The sequence below is a fragment of the Ascaphus truei genome, chromosome 16 (genome assembly GCF_040206685.1).
Source record: "Ascaphus truei isolate aAscTru1 chromosome 16, aAscTru1.hap1, whole genome shotgun sequence".
In the NCBI taxonomy this organism is placed as follows: Eukaryota; Metazoa; Chordata; class Amphibia; order Anura; family Ascaphidae; genus Ascaphus; species Ascaphus truei.
The window spans coordinates 17,849,471-17,869,802 of record NC_134498.1 but is presented as its reverse complement, the minus strand read 5'-3'; the positions used below and the strand labels follow the sequence as shown (position 1 = coordinate 17,869,802).

At 45.6% G+C, this 20,332-nt stretch overlaps 1 long non-coding RNA gene across 1 annotated transcript; it reads right to left on the bottom strand.

Annotated features, from left to right (window-relative positions):
• Positions 1-10,564: 10,564 nt before the first annotated feature.
• LOC142467672 (uncharacterized) lies at positions 10,565-17,090 on the bottom strand. Its single transcript, XR_012788469.1, has 3 exons — positions 17,033-17,090; positions 13,955-14,117; positions 10,565-12,863 (listed from the first exon to the last, which is right to left on the bottom strand). It is a non-coding gene; the product is annotated as an uncharacterized LOC142467672 (long non-coding RNA).
• Positions 17,091-20,332: the final 3,242 nt, after the last annotated feature.

Here is a 20,332-nt window from a genome sequence, read left to right as displayed (position 1 = left end):
CCCATTAAAACTGAATGGGACTGCCAGGGACCCCTGCTGTGTTAATCCTATGGGTCGTTAATCAATGCAGAAATGCCTTAAACGTGCCTCAAACTAGCCCAGAACATACCCAGCACATACCCTGAATGTAAGTCTAAGGCCCCGCTCCCTCAGTCAGCGCGACTGCAGACAGGCGGGGCGCTGACAGACACAGACCGCGATATGCGGTCTGTAGGGAGCCGGGAGCCGGAGCGGGAGGGGGGCGGGAGTGGGAGGGGGCGGGATCTGATTGTGGTGCCGTCCACCCCCCCACACACATATATACACACACACACACACAGACACACACACATACATACATACATACACACATACATACACATTTACACACTTTAACCCGCAGCTCCTTCCCTGCTCCCCGCCCAAGGCGAATCCCATCTAGCTCCTTCCCTCCCCTCCTCCCCATTGGCTGACTCGCATACCACGTGACGCGTCTGCGCCGAAAATCACTAGGATCTTGCAGCATCGGCCGGCTGACGCGTTACAGTACATAGTCAGCCCTGCCGGAAGGAGGCAGCGGGGGCAGGGACCATTCGAGCGAGGGTCTGGTGGTCCGCGGCCGCGCGCCCCGCCGGCCACAGCGGGTTCACAGCCTAACCCGGCTAGTTTAAAGCAAGCGTTAGGATAATCGTAGCCTCATCTGTACATGGAACCAACGACCTACCAGTAGATCTATGTAAAACGAAAAAAAGAAAGCACCGATCCTAGTGCAATATGTATAAAAAATACCATTTAAAATTCCCAATAAAAAGTCCAACAATTTAAAACTCACAAACAAAATAGAATAAAGAGCATATTATGAGTAATACTCATGCACCAAACGCTGGAATCCACTGCTCTGCTCACACGCCTCTCTGTTGTGTGCGATCAAGACACCTCTGAGCCACAGTCTAGCAGGAACTCAGGGAGTGCACAACCTCTCTTAGTGTCCTCCGGAAACAAACCGCATGTGCAATGGCTGCCGGGCAGTGTTGAACAAGGCAGGAACCGTAGGAAGTAAGCTGTCAGCGTCAGCGTCCTAGGCTGCGTCCAGGGTGGCGCTGAGCTGGTGCAGGCGCTCACGCTCGCCACGATGAGACACATTGAGACAATGTGTGTGGCCTGCGTGAGCTCCCTCCTTCGCGTGCCCGTGAGCTGTAGTCGGAGCTCAGTTTCAAGAGTTTCAACATTTTGAATCTGCAGCTCCGACTTCAGATCACATGACCTACTTCACCCAATCAGAGGACAGCAATGCAAAACCAATGCAATACAAGCATTGGGAGCTTGTATTGTATTGCATTGCATTGCTTGCTGTACTCTGGCACAAAACGGGGGGGGGACACAAAACGGGGGGGGGGCACAAAATGGGGGACACATGAAACAGGTGGGGGCCACGAAACGGGGGGGACACGAAACGGGGGGGACACGAAACTGAAAACGGAGAGATGTGAACGGTGGCGTAAAATGAAGTGGTGGGGTAAAATGAAGTGGTGGAGAGGGGGGGGGGTAAAACGAAGTGGTGGTGGGGGGGGGGAAACGGGGTGGTTGGGGGTGGGCAAACGGGGTGGTGGGGGGGCAAACAGAGTGGTGGGGGGCAAACGGAGTGGTGGGGGGCAAACGGGGTGGTGGGGGGGCAAACAGGGTGGTGGGGGGGAAAATGGGGTGCTGGGGGGGAAAATGGGGTGGTGGGGGGCAAACGGGGTGGTGGGGGGGCACACAGAGTGAGGGGGGATGGGGGAGAGAGGGGAAAGGAGAGAAGGGGGGGAAGGAGAGAAGGGGAAAAGGAGAGAAGGGGGGGAAAGGAGAGAAGGGGGAGAGAGGGGAAAGGAGAGAAGGGGGAGAGAGAGTGGGACGGGGGAGAGAGGTGGGGACAGGGGAGAGAGAGGGAGGGACAGGGGAGAGAGAGGGAGGGACAGGGGGAGAGAGGGGGAGGGTCGGGGGGGAGAGAGAGGGGAGAGACAGGGGGAGAGATGGGAGGGAGAAAGCGCAGGGGGAGGGAGAGAGAGTGCAGGGGGGGCGGGAGAGAGAGCGCAGGGGGGTGGAAGAGCTGGGGTGAGAGCAATGGGGGGGTGATAGAGAGATGGGGGGAGAGAGGGGGTGGGAGAGAGAGAGGGTGATGGGAGAGACAGGGGGGTGGGAGAGAGGGAGGGGGAGAGAGATAGGGAGGGGAGAGAGAGAGAGGGGGAAGGGAGAAAGCAGGTGGGAGAGAGAGGCAGGGGGAGAGAAAGAGAGGGGGAGAGGGGAGGGAAGGGAGGGGGAGAGACGGGATATATCTATATATCTATATATATATAGATATATATATATAGATTGACAAAGTTGAGAAAAAAGTACATTATAGGGGGGGTCTGACATAAACAACACTGGGATCTGAGCAGCCATTTTAAGTCAGCATCCATCTTAGGTGCCTGATATTGTCATCCATTTTGTTTATTGTTTGCATTAAGGTGGAATGAGAATGGAAGTTTGAAAGGGACTCATTTTTTTTCTGCTCCTAAGTTTTAAGTGATAATAAGCTTTTCAGCTAACCACAAGACCTTGGAGATGGGAGAATTGTTATGAAAATAAAATATAGATAACAGGCACATGTCGCATTCCGGGGGAGGTTCTCATGGTCATATACACCCTTTCTCAGAAATCACGTATATAGAGAAAAGGTCACCGGCCTGTAAAATGAATTTTAGCTGTGTCAAATTCATTTTATGTATGAATCTTACAGTTATGTTATTAACGCAATGTTCCCTTATTCATATATTGTTTATCTTATACGCTTATGTAATGACGCACACGCCACCTCATAAAGGTATTTTTGGTATAAATATGGCTTGTAGGCCAATATGTTGTTGGGGAAGTTTTATTTTGAAACTTCCTTCTATGTGTGCACATGTATACAAAAAAACTAATTTGTTATTCTGTCATAATCCTCAGACTTGTTTTATTTATTCACGCTACTCACAGGATATATATATATGTATATAAATGTAAATATATATATATATAGATAGATAGATAGATAGATAGATAGATAGATAGATAGATGTAACGGGTATTCCCCCACCCAATCGCAGATATAGTGTGAGTGCGGAGAACCTACTGTTACCTGGTGTGGTGCTTTACCTGTTAGGCTCACAGGAGGGCTGAGCTTACGCCACGGGGAACCTGGGGCAAGTATATTATGCTTAACCCTGTACTCGGTGCAGCGCCTCCACCTGCAATGGCTCCCACCAGAGGGGGAGTGGTTCCTCGCAGGACAATATATATCACTCAGCACACACTATGTATAACAACCAATACCTTTACTAGTGTAACCATACTCATGCATAACAATCAACAGATCAACAGGTGTCCCTCTCTAGAGGAGACACTAACTAATGCGTCTCGCAGGACGCTATCTAACTAATGCATCTCGCAGGACGATCCCACCCCGTGTCCAGTATCCACATACACAATACGTCTCCCACCCTTTCCTAGTGAGAGGATATGTATGACTGCGCAGTCATTGGTCCCGTGTGAATCTAATAGTATCGTTGGTGCACTTGATGAGGGTTACCTGCCGAGCACTCCAGTGCTCGTACCTGCAACGGAGCTTCACAAAGGATCCGATGACGGATGAACACAGGAACTACCGTCCGGGGCGATCCCACCCGGATGGCCTCTGCAGCAACAACGAAGATCTGCGCCCAACCCTCTGGACGGACGCGCTGCGTCTGCTGAGTCCCTAACTAACACTAATAGTAAGGGGCAGGGTCCCTAACCTAGGGCCTGTCCCTACAACACTCAAACTACTGGTGACTCAGGGCTATATGGGGCCTAGGGGGCTGCTGGCCTAGTGCAGGGAGTCACTGACTCCTGCACCCTACCTCCTTCCCCTGGCTGCTCCTGGCACTCACTGACTAGCGAGGCTCAGAGCGCGAAATGTATCTATTTAGGTCTCCAGAGCAATCCTTCAGCCCTATTGGCTCCCTGGCATCACGTGGGGTGCTGCTGAGGCTCATGGGATTTGTAGTCCCTTCCAAGAGCTTTCCCTGGTAGGCTAGCGTTTGCGCGCTTATCACTGCGCATGCGCAACTACTCAGGGCCGCCGGCAACTGCACTGCGCATGCGCAACCCCCCAATGGGCGCCGCAACTCCCTGGTCTCTTCCGTAATCTAATCCGCGCATGCGCGACCCCGGCGCATGCACACGCAACAACAATGGCGTCCCCCGCTAGCCGGGTGCGCTGGCGAGCCTCCTACGGCTCGGATCACTCCCTGCTCCAGCCCCCACCTTTGGGAACAGCCGGCGGGTCCGTCGCTGCCTCCGGCGGCACCCGCGACCGCGCTGACCCAAAGGAAGGGGGAGCGAGCGGGCTGGCACTCATGAGCAGTGACGTCACCTGCATGTAAGCAGTAGACCAATCTTGTCCTGCTATAGGAAATTTGTGAGTGCAGGGGGGGGGGGCATGTCAATGGGACGGGGTCGTGTCAGTGGGACGGGGGGCGTGTCAGTGGGACGGGGGGAGGAATCTATTGCATTAACATATATATATAGATATATATGTAGCCCCGGTGCACTCCGGCTCCCAGAGACCCCCTTCCTTTGGGTCAGCGCGGTCGCGGGTGCTGCCGGAGGCAGTGACGGACCCGCCGGCTGTTCCCAAAGGTGGGGGCTGGAGCAGGGAGTGATCTGAGCCGTAGGAGGCTCGGCGGCGCACCCGGCTAGCGGGGGCCGCCATTGTTGTTGCTCATGCAGCATGCAGCAAGCTTAAGCCTATAGGCAACCATGTTTAAAATGGGTTTTGAAGCAAAAAGTGGCACTGTGGGCTCATTTGCATGTAATTTCCCAGAATCCCTTGCTGCAGTGGAAGTGCTGTGTGCTGGGTGATAATGATGAAAGGCGGGGTTGCAGACCTGCCTAAGACATGCAAATGAGCATACAGTATATTTACATTTGCTATATGCTTTGCTGTGGTGGGTTTTTGTCACTTTTTTTACTCACCATAACTTAACTATATATATATATATATATATATATATATATATATATATATATATATATATATATATATACACACATGTAGAGGTATCAGTACCGTGTTAGTCAAGCTTCAATAATCATAAAATAAATAGATTTTACAAATAGATGTACACACTCTCTCTAGGTGACCTAATAACATCTTTTGGGTTTAATTATCACCTCTATGCCGTCGACACACAAATATACTTTTCAACACCTGTCCTTACACCTGCTGTACAAACCAAAGTTTCTGAATGTCTCTCTGCTATATCCTCCTGGATGGCCCTCCGCCGCCTTAAACTCAACATGGCTAAAACAGAGCTCCTCATGCTTCCTCCCAAACCTGGCCCTACTACCTCCTTCCACATTACTGTTGGAACTACAATCATTCACCCAGTAGCCCAAGCACGCTGCCTAGGGGTCACACTCGACTCCTCTCTCACATTCGCCCCTCACATTCAAAACATTTCTAAAACTTGACGCTTTTTCCTCCGCAATATAACAAAGATACGCCCTTTCCTCTGTTGCTCGACTGCTAAAACTCTGACTCAGGCCCTCATTCTCTCCCGTCTTGATTACTGTAACCTCCTGCTGTCCGGCCTTCCTGCCTCTCACCTGTCTCCCCTACAATCTATCCTAAACGCTGCTGCCAGAATCACTCTACTCTTTCCTAAATCTGTCTCAGAATCTCCCCTCATGAAATCCCTCTCCTGGCTTCCGATCAAATCCCGCATCTCACATTCCATTCTTCTCCTCACTTTTAAAGCTTTACACTCTTCTGCCCCTCCTTACATCTCATCCCTAATTTCTCGTTATGCACCATCCAGACTCTTGCGTTCTTCTCAAGGATGTCTTCTTTCTACCCCCTTTGTATCTAAAGCCCTCTCCCGCCTTAAACCTTTCTCACTTTCTGCCCCACACCTCTGGAATGCCCTTCCCCTCAGTACCCGACTAGCACCCTCTCTATCCACCTTTAAGACCCACCTTAAGACACACTTGCTTAAAGAAGCATATGAATAGCACTGTGGATATTCTGAACACGATACATAAAGCTTGGCCCCCTGCAGACGCACTTACCAGAACTCCCTCCTACTGTCTCTGTACGTTCTCCCTACCTACCAATTAGACTGTAAGCTCCTCGGGGCAGGGACTCCTCTTCCGAAATGTTACTTTTATGTCTAAAGCACTTATTCCCATGATCTGTTATTTATATTATCTGTTATTTATTTGATTACCCCATGTATTACTACTGTGAAGCGCTATGTACATTAATGGCGCTATATAAATAAAGACATACAATACAATACAATGATACCGTTCTGTGGCTAACGAAATGCTTTTATTTGTGCGAGCTTTCGAGATACACTGATCTCTTCTTCCAGCGAAGTTACAATGAATGAAGCAAGCAAAAGCTATACTATAAACAGTGTCTATTGGAATGTTATCTGTGCTGGTCCTTCCCCCGGTGTGGATGTGTTTTATGGCCTATATATATATATGTAACGGTATTTCTGGCCCGGCCTGACCCACCCAATCTCACATTGGCCCCTGTGGTCTAACCGGACCCCATTACAGTGTAGATATGCCTGATGGTGCACCTGTTGGCTACAGGACTCCTGAGTCTCCCGCATGATGGTGTGTGGGGAGGACCCGTCAGACAGGCAGCTGAGGTAGTGTGCTGAGTCTCACCTATTTCCAGTGCAGCGCCTCCACCTCACCAGGGCCCCTGCATCCGCATGGGGATGATCCTGACGAGGAACTCCTCGGTGGTGCAACCTCCTGTGCAATCATTGGACTCTCACACACAGGGGTTTCTCTGATCAGCTCCATCTTTATTGTCACGGTGGGCATAGCTGCCCTCCACAATGGGTGTATTTAGCCGATCATCTCGCCCGTGCTCCCCTTTGATAGGTATGTCACCTAGATGAGGGATTCACTATTCCCGCAGGAATCACTGCCCTGTGCCAGGTCCCTGGACACAGTCTCCCATGGAGTTACTAGAACATAACTAACACTCTGCAGAACTTGAACTCCTTCCTGAACCTTGCAAGAACTTTCCAGCAACTGTACTCGCCTTGAACTCTGACAGAACTAACTCTTGACACAGTGCTGTGCCTTATGTAACTTCTGAGGCTAACACACCTCTGACATCACTAACCATGAGTCAGAGCATGTGACCAGTCCCATCCATACACAGGGCACCCCACCAGGGTGTGAGGGAAAACCTCCATGATTACTGCTGGCATGCCCACACTTACCAGGCCTTGCTGCCAGCAGGAGAGATGACTGTAGGCATTTTACATGACCGCTACATATATATATATATATATATATATATATATATATATATATACAGTGTTCGACAAACCTATACATTTGCTCGCCCCGGGCGAGTGGATTTAACCCCCGGGCGAGTAAATATTGGCCCAAGCAGCACACGTTTGGTACTAGGTGGCGAGTAGATTTTTTTGTGTGGCGAGTAGATTTTTTGGTGATGTGTCAACCACTGTGTGTATATATATATATATATATATATATATATATATATATATATATATATATATATATATATATATATATATATATATATAGTTGAAAAAGATTTCACAGGCACTCCAATATAGTATCCTGAATGGGCTGGTGCATATCCCATAAAGATGACAAAAACATACATTACCAGAAACTGGCAAAAAGGAGACAGCACTCAGGAAGGTAAAGTCAGTACTGTAAGTGTATTAAAACCTCAGGAAGATCCCCTGTGGGATCAAAACATGGACTTCTGTGCTTTGTGTTTTAATACACTTACTGAATTTACCTGCCTGAGTGCTGTCTCCTTTTTGCCAGTTTCTGGTAATGTATGTTTTTATGTTTATATATATATCTACAAAAACAGAAAAAAAAACAGGCGCACTCATAGCGTAAAAATGTACAACAATTAATTTATGGAGTCAAGGATTAGAAATACACACTCACAAACATAGCAGAATAAAAAGCAATTTTGAGTATAACTCAACCAGCCAGACGCAGGAATCAGGTACGGATGACATCAGTAAAGTGCCCGGTGTAGGCGGCATCCCTCGTGTTCCCCGGGATCCGGAGGCTTTTACTGAGGTTGCTGCAGTTCACCTACAACGGACACTTTACTGAAGTCATCCGTACCTGGTTCCTGCGTCTGGCTGGTTGAGTTATACTCAAAATTGCTTTTTATTCTGCTATGTTTGCTATTGTTGTACCTTTTTACGCTATGAATGCGCCTGTTTTTTTTTCTGTTTTTGTAGATATCTTCAAGGAAGTGGTGTAACCTTCATTCGGGCTGCAGAGACTCTATTGGATATCATTTGGAGCATTTTTTCGGATTTGTATTTTTTATATCTTTTTTCTGGACTTTTATCTTGTATTATTACAATTTTTATTTATGTATTGTCTATTTTTATTTATCCATTTTGTATAGTATAGGTTTAGGTTGGCGCCATTTTCCCTCTTTTTTTGTGTTTGTATATATATATATATATATATATATATATATATATATATATATATATATTGTGACAGTCACTAACTCAGTAGGCTGGAATAGTGAATGGAGAGACGCTGCAGCCAGTTCACAGAGTGTTAATCTCCTCAGACAGAAGGAACACACCTGCAGCCTAATTAAGCAGGAGGCCTGAGAGACTGCAGGTTTAAAAGCAGGAAGTGACACACACACAGGGAGCTTGTTTTTCCACAGGAAAAAGGAGAGAACTCTCCCGGCTGGGAAGCCGTTGCTGTTGCTCTGGTCCCCAGTCCTGCGAGGAGCTAGGCTGCTGGGACCAGCTGGGACCCCAACCCAGGATAAAGATCAAGATCGCTGCGAGGCTGGACACAGCCTGCTCCCTGGAACCATGTTCCTGTTTGCTGTTGGAGCTGCAAAACAGATAAGACTTTATTCTTATTATGCTTATTAGTTATAGTTTGTGTAGCATGTTTTGGGCATGACCAGATTAGCTGGCTGTCCTGTTAGTAAGGGCTCAAGAAGTGAGTTAGTGTCCCTAACGGGACTAGGCTTTAATTTGCAAGAAAGTAGTTTCTTAAAGGGACAGTGCACCCGTGCTTATTTTGGTTGTGGCTAATAAACCACTAGTGTTTAAAGTTTCCCATCGTGTCAAGCGTCTTACTGACCCCGCCGCGAGGCCGTCCTGCCACAATATATATATATATATATATATATTTATATATATATATATATATATATATATATAAAGGAGAAAAAAACAAAAAACAGGCGCACTCATAGTGTAGTAAGGTTAACAATTTTATATATGGGACTGGTAAAATATGAATTTTCCACTCACAAACGGAGGATAATAAATCGCATGTATGAGATATAATACTCAATCGCCAACATGTACAGCAGGAACTCGACTGCAATACCGGATAGAAGACCGTTCACATCACCGTATTGAAGGGAATCCGTGGTAGTGATTCTTTCATGGATCGAAAGTAACCAGGCACCTCCTCGCTGTTCAAGTGTCTCACTCGTTGTGGAGGGCTTCCGGGTCAAAACAGATATTCCCCCACCAGGAGGGAGACTCACTGTTACCTGGTGTTGTTGTGCTGCTCACCTGCTAGGCTTCCAGGATACTGAGTGTCCGCCTGTGTTAGTTGGGGACTAACAGGACAGCTTTCAGGATTTCCTTGTTCTTTATCGGTGCAGCGCCTCCATCTCCAGCAGGCCCCAGCAGAGCTGGGTGCAGTTCCTGCAGGAAAACCCTCTTGCACTCCCCCTGATATACTGCAGTTTCAGGCAGGAGTATAAAAGTAATGATGGTTCTTTATTTTTCACACAGCATACCAACATGTACACTCTTTTCTCTCTCTCTGGTCCCTGGAATCAACCCAAGGGGCTGAGGCCCCAAAGGTCTATCCTTTGCTCCCTTACTCCTGGTGGAGTAAGGGGTAGTATCCCACTCCCCTGCAGGAGGGGAAGGACGGTGGCCAGAGCCCTGGCTCCACACTTCCAACAACAACTACACTTGGATCTGCAGTCCCTTTTGTACCCAGGGGAGTGTCCATAGGGCAGTACACAGTCCTTAGGCCCACCATCCTGTCACTCAAGGGCATTGATTTAACCCTAACACTGCCTCCGCTGGTACCATGGTTTATGTGTCAGGTAGGGCAGATTAGTAGCCAAGATGATACATGGCTACATACACACACAATTATGGGGGGGGGAGAGGAGGGTGGAGAGGGGAAGAGGAGGCGTGGAGAGAGAGAGAGGAGGGGGAGAGAGAGGAGGGAGAGAGAGAAGGGAGGAGGAGAGAAGGGGGAGTGTTACATTTCACAATATTCACACGGTGGATGTTATTACATTTGTGAGGACCAGACATTACAGTGATTCAAGAGAATTCGGCCAAATCTTTAATTGTCCGACCCACCTTTGGATATCTGTGCACCGATCAGATTTGGTGCAAATTCCAATAGACAGATGTACAAGTGATTGTAAAGAGAAAAAAATATGGACAGGTTTAGGTGTGAATGAAGGTTAAATCACAAAGCCATTTATTCACTCATCATTTACATACTGTATATAACCAGGCTATTTATGCATACAAGTTTGGGTGCTTTGCAAATAATAGGGTAAGTAGTCATTTGTCTCTTTCAGATTTTTAAATGTTTCATTTTTCTTGCACAATATATACTTTCTTTCCCATTGTTTCATGAATCTCTACAATTGTGACATTAGGGGAACATGAATTGTATGAGAGGCATTGCATGATTCATCAAGTATGATTGTTTTGCTAGCTAGAGGGGCTGAAATCAACACCCAACTGCACTCAGAGGACTGGTTAGATTGCTTGCTGTGCTGTTTGGGTTGGCAATCAGAGGGAAGGCAGCAGTGAGTTTCTAGATTGCGTCTAAGTTACATCTTGATGTGAATGCTCTCTGAAGAAATGAAAATGTTAAGAGACTGAATCACAATGGCCTAGGGCCACCAAGCAGCTGTAACCATGTTGAGCTTTTAGAATCTGAGACATTTGTGATGCAGTATAGGGTTCTCAAACACAAAGCAGTGTAAGCTCTTCAAAGGGGTGGTGATACTCAACTCTTTTAATGCCAGAAAGGGCTACAATCAGTTGTTTAGCAGTAGATGGTAGATAGTGTCATTGTCATTGTTTACTGAGTCAATTTCTACTGAGTTTGAATTAAGGGAACCTGGTTTAATTCCCGGTGTCAGCTCTTTGTGACCTTGGACAAGTCCCTTTATCACCCTGTGCCTCATGCACCAAAAACAGATTGCAAGCTCATCTGGGCAGGGCCTGTGTCTGTAACAATCCTGCGTGCTGCATAGCGCGCGCTACACTGTCATTGTGACGCGCTTTGAGTCCCATTGGGAGAAAAGTGCAGCATGAAATAAAGTTCTTATTATAGATACTGAGAATTCATAAGATTTGAGGCCAGATAAGATCTATATCCGGATCTGATCCAGACCAGTGTCCCTATTTACAATTGTTTAAGGTCACACTATCTTCCAACAGAATACTTTGTGAAGTACTTGACTGCACTGTGACTTATCTCCAAAATAAAGTATCTGAAATAAACAAATTACCCAATAATTTGTTTCTGCAAAGAGGTCACCTACCCAAAAAAACAGTATACCCCTACCACACAAGAGCCCTCTACCCTAATGGTAGAAGACCACCACCATAGCACTGGTACCTGAATATTTGTTCACTTACCTCAAAACCAGAATAATTGCCCTATGGATTCCTAATAACAATACACCAAGTAATTGCAGAACTCCCTTTCCTTCAATATCACCCACAGGCAAGAAAGGCCAAAGCACCATTTTGTTTACCCATGGCCTGCTATTTTGGTACAATAGTGTAACGCTTGCGCGAACCCCCAAATAAGAAGGGACCTCGGTACTGATGTGGGAAGGTTTAGAGCCACACACCCACAGCAGCGGAGGCGTACCTGGAAGGTGGATTCTCAGCATAGCCGGGTCTGGGTTGGGGAGAGAGGGTTAATCCGTATACTTGCCGGGGTCTTGGGTTATAGAGAGCAGTGTAGTAGAAGTCCGTTAAGCCGTGGTCTGGGATTGTAGAAGTTAGAGTAGTGGAAGTCCGTGGAGCCATGTTCAAGGGTTGGAGAAGTATTCGTAGTAAAGGTCAAGTCGAGGTCGATATCCAGAGGGGGTTCACTTACAAGCCGGATCGGTACACATCGAGACAAAACTGCAAGACAAGACAAGGCAAGGACAAGGCAAAGGCAAGGTAGAGACAAGGCACAACAAGGATTCAGCACAAGGCAACGACTGGTTATGCTCAGCGATGACTGAGAGCTAGAGCAGGGTAAGTACAGCCAGGGATCCAATCAGGCAGGGGACGGAGCGGAAGGAGACAAGGGGCATGACGATCACTTGCCGCGCAGCTGGGGGGCAGTGCGCGGCGTCACGCGAGCACACCGCGTGCCGGAGGAGCGTGGTGCATCCCGGGGCAGAGCCAAGCTCCGTGGCGCTGGCATAAGAACTAAGCGTGCGCGCGTGCTCTGTAACCAGAGCGGGGGTGCGCGCAAACGCCGGTGCCAGCGTGGAGCCAGGCAAGGAGGGAACACGTCGCAAAGGACGTGTTCCCCGATTCCTTACCAATGGTTAGGTGGTTCAAATGTTTATTTATAGAATGACGTACTTAACCACTTGTAAATGTATACACACGTCAAAACACATTCTGCTGAGGTGCGTTTTGTAATAATAGACGTCTTATTTATGGGATGGGGTGTGGGGGAGCATTGCACTGTTTGATGCAGGGGCGCCAACTCCACTCCTCAACAGCCAAGGTGTACAAGGTAAGCGTCTTCTCCACCAGTAATACCTACAAAGACAAATGAAATGTTATGGAAATCCTTACCATTGCTGGCAATTCCTTCGCTGCTCCTTTCTTCCTATTTTATTTCAGCTTTCATTTCTTCACACAAAATAAAGATCTTTCGACAATCATTAATACGTCCTCATCGCTACGACTTGACTGTCTTTGACAATGTGACAAAATATCCAACAAAAAAAACATTTGTCCCCTTGAAAAATAGAATATCGACAACAAAGTTGTTATTCAGGTGGCAGACATGCGAGTGACAAAAAAAATGGGGATTGTTGATGGATTTTCACAGGCAAAACTCTTGGTGAGACATGCTCATAAGAGCTATGTATAAAATAACAGAGAAGCTACTGTAAATTGCATAAGCACACCAGATGGAAATGTATCCTGTTGTGCAGGAACTTTTGATAGATATTAGCGTGTCTAGAGTTCTTCATTTCTGAAATTATCACACCAAACAAACTCCTGAAATCCTACACAACTTGCAGAAGAAAATAACTTATTTGCATTATCTCTGGCTACAAGAACTCCTTGAAAAATCAGGATTTGAAACTCCTAAATGTTTCAGGCTTAATTTACAATTGATTTGATCTTCCTGCATACTGCAGGGCCAGACTTTGACCTTCTGAGGCCCTCAGCCATGCCAAGTTTAAGAGGCCCCAAACATTAAAAATAGATTGTTTATAAACCTGAAACTGAAATGAATGACAGCATTATGCTAGCGTTGTTATATACAAAGATGACCGTGTAAAGCTAAATAGAGCAGTGTGTGCACATCACATTCATTTTAATATTAACACATTTCCTTTCCTAATTTGTGGAGAGCAACGTCATTGATGAGGTCTTCAAATGAAAAGCTACGAAGTTTGTCACTTTCGATGGACATGATGATTAGGGTCATATTTGAACGAAAACGTCCATATTTATAAAGAATCTTCTTTTTCCCAGATCTTCTTTATCTATCATCCGATTTGAAAACATGAAAGGTATTCATTTTTTCCCTATGTTTTAGGCCCCTCATACTGTGAGGCCCTAAGCTGTAGCTTAGTTAGCTTATGCGCAAGCTCGGCACTGTGCATATACTGTACCTTATATTTGGCTTTACTGGTCACGGCATTTGCAGAGGTCCCACGCTCTCACACCAGGTGGGCTCCCTCCAGCAACTGCTCCACAGGTAGGGCTCAAGGAAGCAGAAGAGGATTTTCCAAGCAGAGTCTGATCACTGTGCTTTGCAATAATGCACACGGAAAGCTAAATAAATACACGTTTATTTAATCTAGGAAGAACTCTGATATCCACCCATGGCAGCTACTTAATAATAATGACATAAACGATTATTATTGTTAGTAATAATACATTGTATTCATGTGGGGCCTTTCCTAAATCTCATTACTGTATATTTATATCTTATATGTATTCATACAACCAACTCAGAGAGGAATCCAGAGCAGAAAGGAGGGGTGGGAGGGAAAATTAACAATGATATTAATAAACAAATACAGGCAGATACCTAAATCTCAATGTCACGTCTACCCGGGAGACGTAGCCTAGAAAGTGGCTCTCTTAGCCCCACGGCCAGCATTCCCAGCACTATAGTTTTGCTGCTACTAAATAAGATTTACACATTTTACTTATTTGAGTGATAATTTTGTTTCCTGGCTTTATGAGGCAATAAACAACTTCGGATGCTCAGCATTTTGTGGGAGTTGTTTTATTGCCAAGTATGTTGGGAGACAAGTGAAATTAGCACAATTATACAGAATTTTGCACGTCGGGGAAAAAAAATGTTCTGTTTAATTCTCTAGCTTCATTGCCGGCTCCATCTGTGGTCTCAATAATGAACTTTGTTTTTTAAGGAGGCGGTTTGTAATTTATTTTCCGCTGAGTACATAGGCATGCATGCACCCAGAGATGATCCAACTTAACAGTTTAACTGCTTTAAGGGCAGTCATTTGTTGACAAACATGATATTCATACTTAGAGCAGCAATCCTGGGTGAACAAGGAGCAGCGAGCTTGTAGTGGACATGGAGTACATTGGTCAAATAGAGGAAAGAATATGGCTTGCCGGGGTCAGGGCTTGTTCCGGCAAAAAATAGCAATGTCATTGGGAAATGTTTGTTGCAGAGAACGGACACAAAAAAAACCTAGGAAGGATCAACTATATATCTCCTGAACCGGTGGGTCGCCGGACACAGGGAGACCCCTAATGAGCTTCGGTAATACCCCAGCTCAGGTATAATTAACAAAAAGAAAAGATACCAGGTGTGATTGCTGCTTTAATATCATGCATGTGGAGTTTCTTTAGAGATATTCTTATATCTAACTATTTAAAATAAAAAAGTTAGAAGAATTCCCCCCAAAAATATATATACGGTTAGGTCCGGAAATAATTGGACACTAATGCAAGTTTTGGTATTTCGGCTGTGTACCAAAATAAATTAAAGTTACAGTTAAATAATGAATATGGGCTTAAAGTGCAGTCTATCAGCTTTAATTTGAGGGTATTCACATCCAAATTGGAGGAAGGGTTTAGGAATTACATCTCTTTAATATGTAGCCCCCTCTTTTTCAAGGGACCAAAAGTAATTGGACAATTGACTCAAAAGCTGTTTCATGGACAGGTGTGGGCTATTCCTTCGTTATTTCAGCATCAATTAAGCAGGTAAAAGGTCTGGAGTTGATTACAGGTGTGGCATTCGCATTTGGAAGCTGTTGCTGTGAACCCACAACATGTGGTCAAACGAGCTTTCAATGCAAGTGAAACAGGGCATCCTTAGGCTGCAAAAAAAAGAAAATCCATCAGAGAGATAGCAGGAACATTAGGAGTGGCCAAATCAACAGTTTGGTACATTCTGAGAAAAAAAGAATGCACTGGTGAGCTCTGCAACACAAAAAGGCCTGGAAGTCCACGGAAGACAACAGTGGTGGATGATTGTAGGATCCTTTCCATTTTAAAGAAAAAAAACCTTCACAACATCCAGCCAAGTGAAGAACACTCTCCAGGAGGTAGGCATATCATTATCCAAGTTTACCATAAAGAGAAGACTTCACGAGAGCAAATACAGAGGGTTCACCACAAGGTGCAAACCATTCATAAGCCTCAAGAATAGATAGGCCAGATTAGACTTTGCCAAACAATATCTAAAAAAGCCAGCCCAGTTTTGGAACAGCATTCTTTGGACAGATGAAACTAAGATCAACCTGTACCAGAATGATGGGAAGAAAAAAGTATGGAGAAGGCTTGGAACGGCTCATGATCCGAAGCTTACCACATCATCTGTAAAACACAGTGGAGGCAGTGTGATGGCATGGGCATGCATGGCTTACAATGGCATTGGGTCACTAGTGTTTATTGATGATGTGACAGAAGACAGAAGCAGCCGGATGAATTCTGAAGTGTATAGGGATATATTGTCTGCTCAGAGTCAGCCAAATTCAACGAAGTTGATTGGACGGCGCTTCACTTTACAGATGGACAATGACCCAAAACATATTGCGAAAGCAACCCAGGAGTTTTTTAAGGCAAAGAAGTAGAATATTCTGCAATGGCCAAGTCAATCACCTGATCTCAACACAATCAAGCATGCATTTCACTTGCTGAAGACAAAACTTAAGGCAGAAAGACCCACGAACAAACAACAACTGAAGACAGCTGCAGTAAAGACCTGGCAAAACATCACAAAGGAGGAAACCCAGCGTTTGGTGATGTCCATGCGTTCCAGACTTCAAGCAGTCATTGCCTGCAAAGAATTCTCGACAAAGTATTAAAAATGAAAAATGTATTTATGATTGTGTTAATTTGTCCAATTACATTTGAGCCCCTGAAATAAGGGTCTGTGTATGAACATGGTTGCAATTCCTAAACGTTTCATACAATATTTTTGTTCAACCCCTTGAATTAAAGCTGAAAGTCTGCACTTCTATTGTATCTCGGTTGTTTAATTTCAAATCCATTGTGGTGGCGTACAGAGCCAAAATTATGAAAAATGTGTTAGTGTCCAATTATTTTCGGACCTAACTGTACATACATACATACATACATATGTATATATATATATACACAGCTGAACCCAGTTATAACGCGGTCCTTGGGGGCCACAAAATGAGACCACATTATAACCGGGATTGCGTTAACATTTTGCCTCACAATAGCCGATCTCTCACCTCTTTGAAGCTGGCAGCTGTCAGCTCTCTCCTCACTTCGTAGGGCTGTGTCCACGTGCTCTCCTTTCTGCCGCTGTCAGCTCTAGTGCGCGGTGTTGCAGAGGAGGGTCACATGACACAACACACATCCGTACACATTTTTTTTTTTTTAAACATTCAATTCAATGCTTTATTGCTAATGGACACATACACACACCTACACCATGTGGGAATTGAACATTAATACATTTTATATTATACACATGCAGGGATCGAACTCAGGACCTTCCATATACTTGTACCAATACATTACCTCTACACCACACCCCCTGTTCCAATTCCCCCCCCCTGCTCTGATTTCCCCCCCCCTCCGATCTCCCCCCCCCTCCGATCTCCCCCCTGCTCCGATTCCCCCCCTGCTCCGATCTCCCCTGTGTGTATGTGAGAGTGTCTGAGAGAGTGTCTGAGAGTGTCTGAGAGAGTGTCTGAGAGAGTGTCAGTGTGAGTGTCAGTGTGAGTGTCAGTGTGAGTGTCAGAGAGTGTGTGTGTGTGTGTGTGTGTGTGTGTGTGTGTGTGTGTGTGTGTGTGTGTGTGTGTGTGTGTGTGTGTGTGTGTGTGTGTGTGTGTGTGTGTGTGTGTGTGTGTGTGTGTGTGTGTGTGTGTGTGTGTGTGAAAGTGTGTGTGTGAAAGTGTGTGAAAGTGTGTGTGTGTGTGTGTGTGTGTGTGTGTGTGTGTGTGTGTGTGTGTGTGTGTGTGTGTGTGTGTGTGTGTGTGTGTGTGTGTGTGTGTGTGTGTGTGTGTGTGTGTGTGTGTGAAAGTGTGTGGGCAAGAGAGTGTGGGCAAGAGAGTGTGGGCAAGAGAGTGTGGGCAAGAGAGTGTGGGCAAGAGAGTGTGGGCAAGAGAGTGTGGGCGAGAGAGTGTGTGCGAGAGAGTGTGTGCGGGCGAGAGTGTGTGTGTGGGCGAGAGTGTGTGTGTGGGCGAGAGTGTGTGTGTGGGCGAGAGTGTGTGTGTGGGCGAGTGTGTGTGTGTGGGCGAGAGTGTGTGTGTGGGCGAGAGTGTGTGTGTGTGAGAGAGAGTGTGAGAGAGAGTGTGAGAGAGAATGTGTGTGAGAGAGTGTGAGAGAGAATGTGTGTGAGAGAGTGTGAGAGAGAATGTGTGTGAGAGAGTGTGAATGAATACAGATACCAACCCACAGTCAGTCAATCACCCAAGTGTCACCCACCCAACCAAGTGTCAGTCACCCACCCAAGTGTCAGTCTGTCACCCACCCAAGTGTCAGTCACCCACCCAAGTGTCAGTTACCCACCCAAGTCAGTCACCCACCCACGAGTCAGTCACCCACCCCATCAACCCACACCCTCTCTCTCTCTCTCTCTGTCACCCACTCTCTCTTTCTTTCCCTCTCTTTCACCCACACTCTCTCTGTCTTATCATAACTGGCCTATACCTCCACCGAAATAACCTATACTGTTTTCTTCCAGATCTGACTCTCAAGCTTCACGCGGGAGACATTGGAATCCCCCCTAACCCAGAAGACAGGTAGGGAACACCCAATGACCATACTAAATCCCCCCCCCAGGCCTTTTGTCACATAGGATGTAGGATTGGGTATCTTTGTCTTTTGTCGAAAATATTAAAATAAACAGATTGCATTGTAATGTTTTTTTCCGTATTAACAATAACAAGAAAACAGTTAAGTAAAAGTTGCGCGCTAAATAATGTTTTTCCGTGGTAGGTGCGCTATGGGTGTGGTGGTGGTGGTGGGGGGGGGGGTGAGGGGACCCTGCTCCTTTCATTTGTCCTGGGCCCCATGATTTCTGTGGCGGCCCTGGTTACAATGTATCCTGATATTACTAAGGTAACATTATCTATTGTTAAAGTTTGCAGCTCAAACTGCTGGGAATATTGGCAACAAATCATCACAAACAGGAAACTGTTGCAAAGATCTTGCACTGCTGGGGAAGTGAGCTAAACCTGCTATAGAAATCAAAGAATGCCCAGTATATTAACTCATTAAAATGGCATTAGGATCTGAATTAAAAAAATAATAATGAAGTATTATTTAATACTACAGAACTGATGTATTCTAAATAAAAAATAAAAAACACGTAGGATATTGCTTGGATTGCTCCTTCAACTGTTTAATGTGGGGACCTCTCAAAAAGCTCCTAATCTCAAGGTGCCTTTTAATGATCAATGCAGATGGGACCGCAACACTTTGCAAACTGATGCCCTCTGGGCTCATATATGATCTACAAAGTTTAAAAAAAATAACATTATTAATTCCCATGTTGGCCCAATAAAAGACACAGAAATGAATCCTAAACTTCAATCAGAGATGATTTCTCCACTCTCTTTGCATACAGTATTAATCTAATTTTTCCGTAAGTTTGAACCCAGAGACCATTAACGACCACGTTTTATTGTTGATGGTACAGTATTAAGGCTTACGACGTGCTTTGTGCCTACACCCTAATATTTCCGTATGTCCCCCCCATCATAGAGAAACCGGATTTCCCTGCGCAACACGTACCCCTGCACCTCGGCACATGCCCACTTTCTCTTTATATGACGTGAGATAAGAAAGGTTCACATAAAATAACATTTGGGGGGGGGGGTTGGGTGGGGGGGGAGAGAGATCATTTAATTGTCTTCTGCTTTGCCCAACCACAAATACACATGAAATGCTACAGTATATTGCTTCTCTATTGAAAGAAATGAAGATCACTGCATTAGTCACTCTTTAGACTGGACTATTTTGGCATCGGTAGTCATTAGTTTTAACATCTAGTGTATTGAATGCTTTGTTGAAGAATGAAAATGATTAGAGACTTTGGGATTCAGACATCCCAGATTTAATCGAAATGGAAGCGTTATTTGATGGGTATTACAGGGTTAAAAAAGTACTCACAGTTGAGCAGCTGGAATGTGCATATAAAGTGTCCAGAGACCATTTGGGTCCCCTCTATTGTTTAATAAGTTTAGATCTTATTGCAGTAATTTATGTTTCAACCCATGGACGGATTCAGCAATCCGTTGACAGATTCTTAAGAATTGGATTCTGCAAAATCCGTACCCGGGTGGCAGAATCCGCACAGTATATTGGTAATAATAATTAAAAATCCCTAAAACGTGAATCGCCCTTTTTGACATTGATCTGCTGAAATCCACGTACAAAAGAAACTGGCCGCTCCACCAGATCATTTTTCTGCTGACAACTCAAAGACATTAAAAAAATAACCAGGGTGAGGGGGGGGGGGGTCGCTGTATTAAAAAAAACATGCTTGTGTTATACATCTGTTTCCATCGTCTGTTAATCCT